Raw genomic sequence first — 10,204 nt, forward strand, 5'->3', positions numbered from 1 at the left:
CCTGTTTATTTCATCTGAATTGACAAGCTGCCTTCAAAAGAGGCAAACTTATTTTATTTTACTTTATTTTAAGCCACAACTTTAACAAAATACATAGATCACTCCTTCTAAAAGACAAAATACCACATAAAGAGGTTCCGGTTTTGTATTTCCCCCAAATTTCCAGTTTTGCTATTTAGAAAAAAAATTTCCCTACCCAAAATCTTCAGTTTTCCTGGGTGTTCTCCTCTCAGTACAGGTGTGTATTAAAAAAAATATTAAGATTTGGCAGCCCATCCCACAAGTTTCAGGCTGCAGAATCACAATCTTATGTGTGACAAATTTAGATCTTTTAATGCAGCAGAGCCAGTTGACTTCCACATTAAATATCCAATGTACTGATAATTCTTAATTTTTAACATAAAAATTGAATGATTAATTCCTTCCAGACAAGAGGTCCAGGGCGGAGGAAGCACGTCAGCAATAACCCTCCCCCAAGAGCCTTCAAAGGAACCCGGTTGTTACCAAAACAGTAGAACAGAATCAAGATTTCAGAGCTAAACAGTAACGCTCAGCTACAACATATCAACTTGAAGACCATTTCTAAAAGTTAGCAAGGCTTCATTTCTGGCATGAGATGGGCTGGGACTTTGATCTGGAAGCAGAGACCCCCTAAACCCCATAGTTGCCTAGAAACTGCTTCATGATTCCTCAAGGGCAGTTTAAAACTCTCATTTTGAACTGTTTCCTCTCCCCCCCCCAATCCTGTTCAGCAAATACATAAGAATGGGGAGGAAGTAAAGCCCAAGTAAATCCTGGGGTTTGGAGAAACATATCCTTATCTCATCCCACCCTGTAGATGAGTTTTGACAGGTGGGTGGGACAACACATATGATAATCATCTGGTGTTAATGATGTCGGGTGACTGACGCCTGTCAAAGTTCATTGCATGGTGCTTCCCAAACACGCAAATGGCAGCTGACTCTACACGTTTCACCAATTCACTCACATGGCAGAGATGCCTATTACTGTGGCAGCACCAGAGAAACAAGAGTGCCCCCCCCAATCTGTTAACTGTGGGTAGCAGGGAGCCAGCGCCAGCACAAGAAGGCTAAACAGTTTCGCTGCAAAGTCTCATCTGCTGTCCAAGTCTCATCTACAGAGAAAGCCAAGCCAGAACAAACTGAAACATGGATTACTCCAATTAATGACACAGCTGACTCTGATGGATATGAAATGAGAATGGATTAGTCTTTGTAAAGAGCTATTTCCTAAAGGTAAAAGGTAAGGTTCAAATCTGTGTGACGGGGTGAGCTCCCGTTGCTGTGTCCCAGCTCCTGCCAACCTAGCAGTTCGAAAGCATACCAGTGCTAGTAGATAAATAGATACTGCTGCAGGAGGAAGGTAAATGGCATTCTTACAGCTCTAGTTGCATAACTAGCTCCCCCCACAGCAGTTGATATATATTGAAACAACACAGAATTTGCACCACTTGTACACATTTTGCTCTTGGCCATGGCCTGATATGAGCTAGTTCAGGGATCACAGAGCACAGAGTGAAGAAAAATAGATCAACGTTTTAATCAGGTACTGTTCTTAATCAGCTGCATTAATTAAATTACAGTTATTAAATCTTCAAAACAAAATCAAAAATTCTTTCCAGTAGCACCTTAGAGACCAACTGAGTTTGTTCTTGGTATGAGCTTTCGTGTGCATGCACACTTCTTCAGATACTTTATTAAATCTTGCCTGGGATATTATTAAATGTGCAAATAAGATTCAGACACATAAGGTGCCAGATTGAAGGCCACTTGGCACCTGCTGAGTTTGTGGCTGGAGGGGAGATCTCAGCCTGAGCCATAGTTCATAATCCATTATACTACAACAGATTATCCTTAATGGTGAATGTCAATAACTATAATACTCTGAAGGGCGGGGGGGGGGAGAGAAAGAGTTCTCATCTTAAATTTGGTGACTGTCCTCAGAAACAATATTCTGTTGAGAAAGATAGATGGGTTAACCTGCATTGGAGGGGGTTGGACTAGATGACCCTGAGGTCCCTTCCAACTCTACAATTCTATGACTCTTGTGTATTTTAAGACAGGACAACATACAATAATGCAACAAACTCTCCTGAGCCCATGCATCCCAGACCAATGCCTTTTATTGAGATGGTTGCCAGTCATATTAGAATCCTTTACTTACATTTCGGCAAAACATCAAGCAAACTGATCAGACAACAGCATCAAACAGGATAGGGTGGTCTTAAGCCTAACAAGGCTCCTGGCAAATAGAAGGGGAAGAAATGGAGGCAGTGAGAGATTTCACTTTCTTGGGTTCCATGATCACTGCAGATGGTGACAGCAGTCACGAAATTAGAAGACGCCTACTTCTTGGGAGGAAAGCAATGACAAACCTAGACAGCATCTTAAAAAGCAAAGACATCACCTTGCCGACAAAGGTCCGTATAGTTAAAGCTATGGTTTTCCCAGTAGTAATGTACGGAAGTGAGAGCTGGACCATAAAGAAGGCTGATCGCCGTAGAATTGATGCTTTTGAATTATGGTGCTGGAGGAGACTCTTGAAAGTCCCATGGACTGCAAGAAGATCAAACCTATCCATTCTCAAAGAAATCAGCCCTGAGTACTCACTAGAAGGACAGATCCTGAAGTTGAGGCTCCAGTACTTTGGCCACCTCATGAGAAGAGAAGACTCCCTAGAAAAGACCCTGATGTTGGGAAAGATGGAGGGCACAAGGAGAAGGGGACGACAGAGGATGAGATGGTTGGACAGTGTTCTTGAAGCTACTAACATGAGTTTGGCCAAACTGCGAGAGGCAGTGAAGGATAGGCGTGCCTGGCGTGCTCTGGTCCATGGGGTCACGAAGAGTCGGACACGACTGAACGACTGAACAACAACAACAACAACAAAAGCCTAACAAGTCATATTGATGCGGCATACAAGAAACAGAGAGTGTTGAGTGCAGAAAAATCCAAAAGCCCATCATTTGGAAATTCCACTATTAGGATCTGCCAAAATATCACGAAACAAATGAGTACGTAAGCCTTTGAGCTCTCCACAACTCCTCATCAGGCTGGATGTTAAGCAAAATGGGAAAGGAGAAGATGGGTGAAAACTGGCTTGATGTTGAGGCCACAAAGCCTGCATTTAATTACCGTCTTAAGATGGCAGAGACTACAGACTTACTCTAACAAGTTGCACCTAGGATGCAAAAAATAAAATAAAATAATGATAGCTCCCCTGTCCAAACCAAATCTGCTAGGGTAGGGAACAGCATATGGGCAGCCTGCTTAAATGGGACATTGTGCATTTTCGGAACAGATATAAATCTCTTAGCACAGTGGTGGCGAACCTATGGCACGCATGCCAGAGGTGGCACTCAGAGCCCTGTCTTTGGGCACGTGCGCCAGTCGCCCCAGCACAGAGCCAGCAGAAGGCATTGAATCCTCAGCTCAACTTGCATCTGAGTAAAAGCACCTGGATGGAGCATTGGGGTGTGTATGTGCAAAACGGAGCCACAACCTCCAGGGCGCACGTTTTCCCTTGGGGAGCCTCCACTGTGGGTGGGGAGGGCGCAGCACTGTGCTCAGAAGCCCGCCAACGCAGCTCAGCTGGGGAGCACGAAGCCTCCACTCCTGCTTGCATGCAAGTAGAAGCAGGATCGGGCAGCTCAGCTGAGGAGCGCCTGGTGGTGCAGGGGCTCTGAGATGCAGCTTCCGGGCTGCCTCCACTTTCCCCAACCTCAGCAACTACAAGTGAAACTCAAAAAATTAGAATATCGTGGAAGAGTCCATTTATGTAAGCAATTGTTTTCATTAGCCAATGGAGTTTAATATATGAGAGAGACTCATGACATGCAAAGCGAGATATGTCAAGCCTTTGTTTGTTATAATTGTGATGATTATGGCATACAGCTGATGAAAACCCCAAAGTTGAGATTGTTGATTTGGGGTTCTCATCAGCTGTACGCCATAATCATCACAATTATAACAAATAAAGGCTTGACATATCTCGCTTTGCATGTCATGAGTCTATCTCATATATTAGTTTCACCTTTTAAGTTGAATTACTGAAAGAAATGAACCTTTCACAATATTCTAAATTTTTGAGTTTCTCCTGTATTCAGCCTGGCTGCCTTCATGGGGTTGCAGGGGATCTGATGCGGAGGTGGGGGCTCCTTTAAACTTCTCCCTTGAGGGGAGTGCTGCCTCGAACCCCTCAGCGGAAAGTGTGACAGAGCCTGCACCTCCCCAGCTGAGCAGCCCCAATCCAGCTCCTGTTCCTGTGCAAGCAGCAATGCTGCCTAGCAGAGCAGCCCGATCCCACTCATACTTGGCTGCAAGCAGCAACAGGCAGGGGGGGGGCGGTGGCGGCGACATCCCTTGTCTGCTCGCTTGCCACCCAGCCCGCCTTCCCTCACTCTAAAAACCAAAGTGTGGCACTCAAAATGGAAGTTATACTCAGAACAGAGCACCTTCTGCTTCTGTAAAAAAGTTCAAAAACCAGAACACTCATTTCCGGGTTTGAAGTGTTCGGGTTCCAAGTAGTTCGAGAACTAAGCTGTCCGAAAACCGAGGTACCACCGTATTGCTCCACTCTCTCTCCACGTGGATGCGCCAACCTCCCCTTCTAAACTAAAACCTCAGTATTCAGGTTAAATTGCCGTATTGGCACTTTGCGATAAATAAGTGGGTTTGGGGTTGCAGTTCAGGCACTTGGTCTCTAAAAGGTTCGCCATCACTGTCTTAGCATCACATAGACACTTTTTTTAAAAAATCAGTGTTTCTGCTAATTGGCTAAAAGAAAAAGTTTATTTAGAAGAACATTTACATCAAATAAATATCAAAAGGAATCAATCTTTTTAAACAAATGTTGGAGGTAACGAGCTTGAGAAGAAAATATTTACTTTCCGGCTCTGCTGACATAAAATGTGTGTCATCACAAGACAAGGATAAGACTCTTGCAAGGAAGCACTCGGAAGCAACCCTTACTCTGAAATGGAACACCGCAGAATTAAAAGAAAAAAGAGAAATGGTTCGTCGTGGTGTCATAAAGTGGCCACTAGTCTTGTCTAGAGCTTGCAGTTATCAAATGTCAGATGACAACCTGGCCCTATAAAGAAGAGGAGACCCCCTCCTTTCCCTTCCAGAAACACACAAGACCTTCAATCAATGTAGAGGGTTCTGTTTAGGAAGCAGACTTATGACTGGCCCATCTAAACAAGTACATCCCTCCAACTGGCCCTGGCCCACCAAAGTCTCAGGCAGTGTTTGAGAACTTTCTAACTGGGGGTGACAAGTATTGAACCTGAAACCTTGCACATTACCATTATTATTTATTAAACTTCTATACATCTGAAGATCACAGGGTGATTTTCAATATAAAAACACAAAATCCATGCCATAATAACAAACGAAAACAATACCTCCACAGTTCTAAAGGCCATAGATCGTTCAATTAGTCGAAGGTCTAGGAATGCTTTAGGTCTCTCAGGTGCAGTTAATCACAGCAACAGTAAGTTTGCCAAGGAAATTTGTGAGTCTTTGGGACATTACCTGAATGAAAGCGTGTTCCAGACAAGCTGAGGCAGCAAGCCAGGTCACAAGACTGGGAACTTTGGATACAGATTTCAATACTTTTAAGCAACGGCTGAAAAGGCCATTACATATTATCTCAAATTCTTGCAGTAACAAATGGTTTTCCTTTAACTAGCAAAACATTAACCATTGCCTGGGAAAAGCTGAGTCAATTCTGATTGCAGCTTGTGCAATGTGAATTGGGTCTCTTTGGTATGATGCAGTATTTCAGAGAAGATGCAGGTGTGTGTGTCCTCCACATCCCGGGCTCCTTTAGGAGGAAGAGCAGGATACAAATTGAATCAATAATAGAATGGTGGCGATTTTGTTATTACTTCTCCCAGACACTCTAGCTTTCTCCATGAGGAGTATACTCCAACAAGAAATCTAACTCATTTCCCCCCTCCCTTCTGCTTCAATTTAGTCCCTTTAAAACTGCATTTCCTAGAACCAGTGAACTGCTGAGTTGGAAGGAACCATGAGGGTCATCTAGCTGGACCCCCTGCGATGCAGGAATATGCAGGTGGCCTGTATCAGTGCCATGCTCTAACCCTTTAAATCTGCTTTTGCTCTGAAATTTAACCCAGTTGAACTGGTTCGAAATCCTGCTTGTTCAGATCAGTTCCTGGTGGAACAGGCACACATACACAAAAATTGCTACCAAGGAAGACTGTAGGATAGATAGCATATTGCTCATTCATCCCAGTGACACGTAGAATGAGCTACAGTACACACCACACAGGCTTTTAAGAATTACAGTAAACACATGGTGAGTGCAACAGTAAACAGGACTATGCAACACAGTAAAGGGTTCATCAATGTCTTGCCATTAATGGTGTTCCTCTGCCATAACAGCCACTACTTTGATCATCCCTGCAACATGGCGAGACAAGCTACTGCAGCTACCAAATGTTTTATTGTCACAGGTCAATCAAAGAACACTTTGGGTCAAGAGTTAACAGTTCTGTATAACTCCATGTGTAGTTGCCACACGGAAACTGTTAAAATGATGCTACGGGCGTACTTCAAGTTCTGTGGCGGGATCAGTCAAGTACCAAGGTTACTGCCTACTGTATTAGCAACCACCAATGCTGCTGCTGATGCCACTTGTTAGAAATTGACTTTTAAGCGCACATTTTATAGAGATTATGTGCTCATTTGTTCAGTGCCAAATTACTCTGAAGGATTACACTCACTTTTTACCACAAATTTAGGGAAGGTTCACAAGGCTCCCAGAAATAAGAGACCTCACATCTTTGGCTAGCCCCATTTCACTCTTGGTGGAGAACAAAATTCCAGACCAAGCAGCTTTCTATTGAGTAAAATACTTTTTCTATTCTCCTTTACTGCCCTGCATTTCTTAGTCCGTCATTCATTCCTTCCACAGATTGATGGAAGTAAATGGAGAAGCACTCTCATTGGACCCAATATCATCTGGGAGCTCTTTCACAAGCTTCTCATGCGGTAACGCTGCTTATGCAACTGTACTCTGTTCAACTGTGCAGCTGGCTCCATGCACAAAGTGCCATTGTAAGATTGCTAGGGAGCATTGCTTGAAGGACAGCCTTGGGCAATGCAGAGTTGCAATGCCAATGTCTCAATCGGCAGAAAAAATAGCAGCCAGTCAGATATCAAGCAATGAAGTGGTAAACACACAAAAACTTGCTCTGCTGAAAAATATTTAACCTCCCAGAATGTCTTTGCTCATCTACAACCTTTCTTTAACAGGCTACAAATCTAACTGTAACATACTGGATTTGACACAAGGAACATCTAGACAAGATAGCTCATTAGTGTTCTGCGTTTACCAGAGATAGGATGCTGTGGGAAAGATAACTCTCCTCTCTACTTACAGAACTTCTCAAGCCACTCAGAATGAGGAAGAAGCAGTTAGCTTTATGTCAGGGACTGAAAGACATGCGGGGTGTAAAGCTAGGATGGTAGAAGCTTGGTTTATGGCTTCAGATTCTTCAAGAGAAACCTCTGGCCCAAGGACAGCATAGCTTCATCAAAGCTCTTTTGCCATTCCTGATTCACTGTATTCTGCTAGTTGATACAGGACAGAGAACGTCAATGAAGAAAAGGGGGGAGTGAGAGCATTGTTTACAACCTAGCAGTTCATGGAATAAATGCTGCATATCCACAATCTGTGCAAGCCAATCATACTTGTAGCTCTTATTTCTGATAGAGCCATTGAAGCAGAGGAACAAAATCCTTTTATCAATGTTGAAAGTTTAATTGTTGGTAGTATTTGCTCATGCACTCATCTAGGAGAATCATACAGTCAATAAAAGGCCAGGATCCACCAGGTCCCTTTGTGCAATTATGAGGATGCATGCTTGCATGACCATAATTATAAAACACACATACACACAGCATGAAATCTGCCAGGTTTGTGTTGATTTAACCATGCTATTTCCTGCAGAATTAATGTGCTGGCTACATAACAAGCTCTTCCAGTCCTCAAAGATATACTCACCCCCTTTCCCAAGTGACCACAAAATTGGAAGAGAAGGCCAACAGCATAGAGAGGCTGGACCTGGAAATTGCTGCTTTGGCTCCTCCAACTAGTAGATGGGTATTTCTGTCTAAGTAGAGAAATGACACACTGCATAGCCTTGAACACTTTCAACAGAAAGTTCTTCCTACCAAGCCACTGTTACACCAGAAGCAAAGTCTGCAGCCAGCTTGCCATGAGATGAGCACAACTTTCAGTGCTCCCATCACCTCTTCCTAGTTCTGCTTTCGCACTCACAATTGGTAACATTTAATCTCACCCACATGAGCAAGCTGTTGTTTAAATCCTATTGGATGCCCTTGTGATGTTTTGCTCAGTTTTGGGTTGCATTACTGGCAAACTCAAGTTCTTTGTTCTGTCTCAGACCAATAGACAGAAAATATGTTTTATAGCAGCTAAGAATGTGAACCAAGAAACAGAACGCCACTAGTTCAAACATCACTATAACCATACATCTACTAGGTGACATACCTCTCTCTCGATCAGACCCAGACCTTATTTATAACATGGGGTGATAATATTGCAAAGAGGAATGGGAGGGTGTGGCTGCATTTGCACACAAAGCTAATAAACTGTGCCTGAACAAAGTGCCATTGGGCTATCGTGCTCCACCTTCCTCCTCCACCAGTGGCTAAAAGGACAACTTTTGCAGTTATCTTCACTTTTCAAGAATCCCCAACCCTGCTTACTGTTAACATTGGAGGCAATGAATGTAAAAAAGATAAATATGGGTAAAAATTGGGCCACCTATGAGCAATTAGTAACAGAGATTTACTAATGGAAGCTAAAGCCATATGAAGATGGAAAAAGTTTGGTGAATGATTGGTTGCATTATCGTCAAATCAACGAAATGTTTAAAGAGAATAAAAACAAAAATGGATTTGGATATTTGAATTGGAGTTATTAAACAAGAGATTTAAAATATTATCTAAAATATAAATTATTATTGGAATGGCATCTGAAAGATGAGGAAGTTAAATCGGTTATGATTCATTGGGCTAAAGATGTTGGTCACAATACATACACAAATAGAAGATTGGGAAAAACTATGGAAAGAGGGAATAAAATTTATTGCTTGCAGTGCGCTGAAAGAAAATATTATGAAAACGATGTACAGGTGGTATATAACACCAGTGATATTAGCTAAAATGTATAAAACAGAAAATAAATGTTGGAAATGTAAAGAAAAGGAGGTACTTTCTATCATATGTGGTGGGAATGTAAGAAAGTGAAAGACTCCTGGGAAATGATTTATAATGAAATGAAAAAAATGTTGAAATATACATTTGTTTAAAAAAACTAGAAATTCATTAAAATGTTTTTTTTAAAACTGTTTTTATATGTGACAACTGCAGCAAGGACTCTATTAGCCCAAAGATGGAAGCAAGAAGAAATACCAACTAAAGAAGAGTGGCAAGAGAAACTGATGAACTATGCTGAGATAGCGAGACTAACTGGGAAAATTCAGAACCAGCAGGACCAGGCTAAGGGAATGGAAGAAGTTTGCGATATATTTGGAAAGCAACTGTAATGAATTAACATTGCTTGTAGGGTTAAAAGGAGTTTTGTAAGGAGTATTATATAAATTATTGCGAAGAGAATTAAGAATAGTTGTATTTAAAGATTTGAATTTATAGCAATAATTATAGTAACAAAATGCACAATTAGAAAAGACTTTAGAAAACCATCAGTCAAGGTTGAAGGAAGTCCTAGGTTGTGATAGCCAAAACAATTGAAATGATGTTTAAAAAGATGATATGCTGGAAAATATGTGTAAAAACCAGTAACAAATTATATATATAAAATAATGTTAACATTGGGAAAGTGTTGAGCCTAGAAGTGGGGCATATTACAGGGACTTTTCCTGCACACATGGTCGAGTTTGGGCTCTTATTTAGCTGAAAAATAAACTTGTCAACTTAGAAAAGCACAAAACAGACTATTTCCATCATTTGGTATCCTTTTATTCCAGTAAATGAAACAGAGGCAACAACCACTGGCCACACATGGAGGCAGGCTTCGACACTGATTTACATCCCAGATGAATTTATGATGTAATGTGCTCATTCCCAGCAATGTTTTTATACTTCCAAGTGCCTGTAATTTTTTG

This window comes from Lacerta agilis, chromosome 1, assembly GCF_009819535.1.
Source record: "Lacerta agilis isolate rLacAgi1 chromosome 1, rLacAgi1.pri, whole genome shotgun sequence".
NCBI classification, from domain to species: domain Eukaryota; kingdom Metazoa; phylum Chordata; class Lepidosauria; order Squamata; family Lacertidae; genus Lacerta; species Lacerta agilis.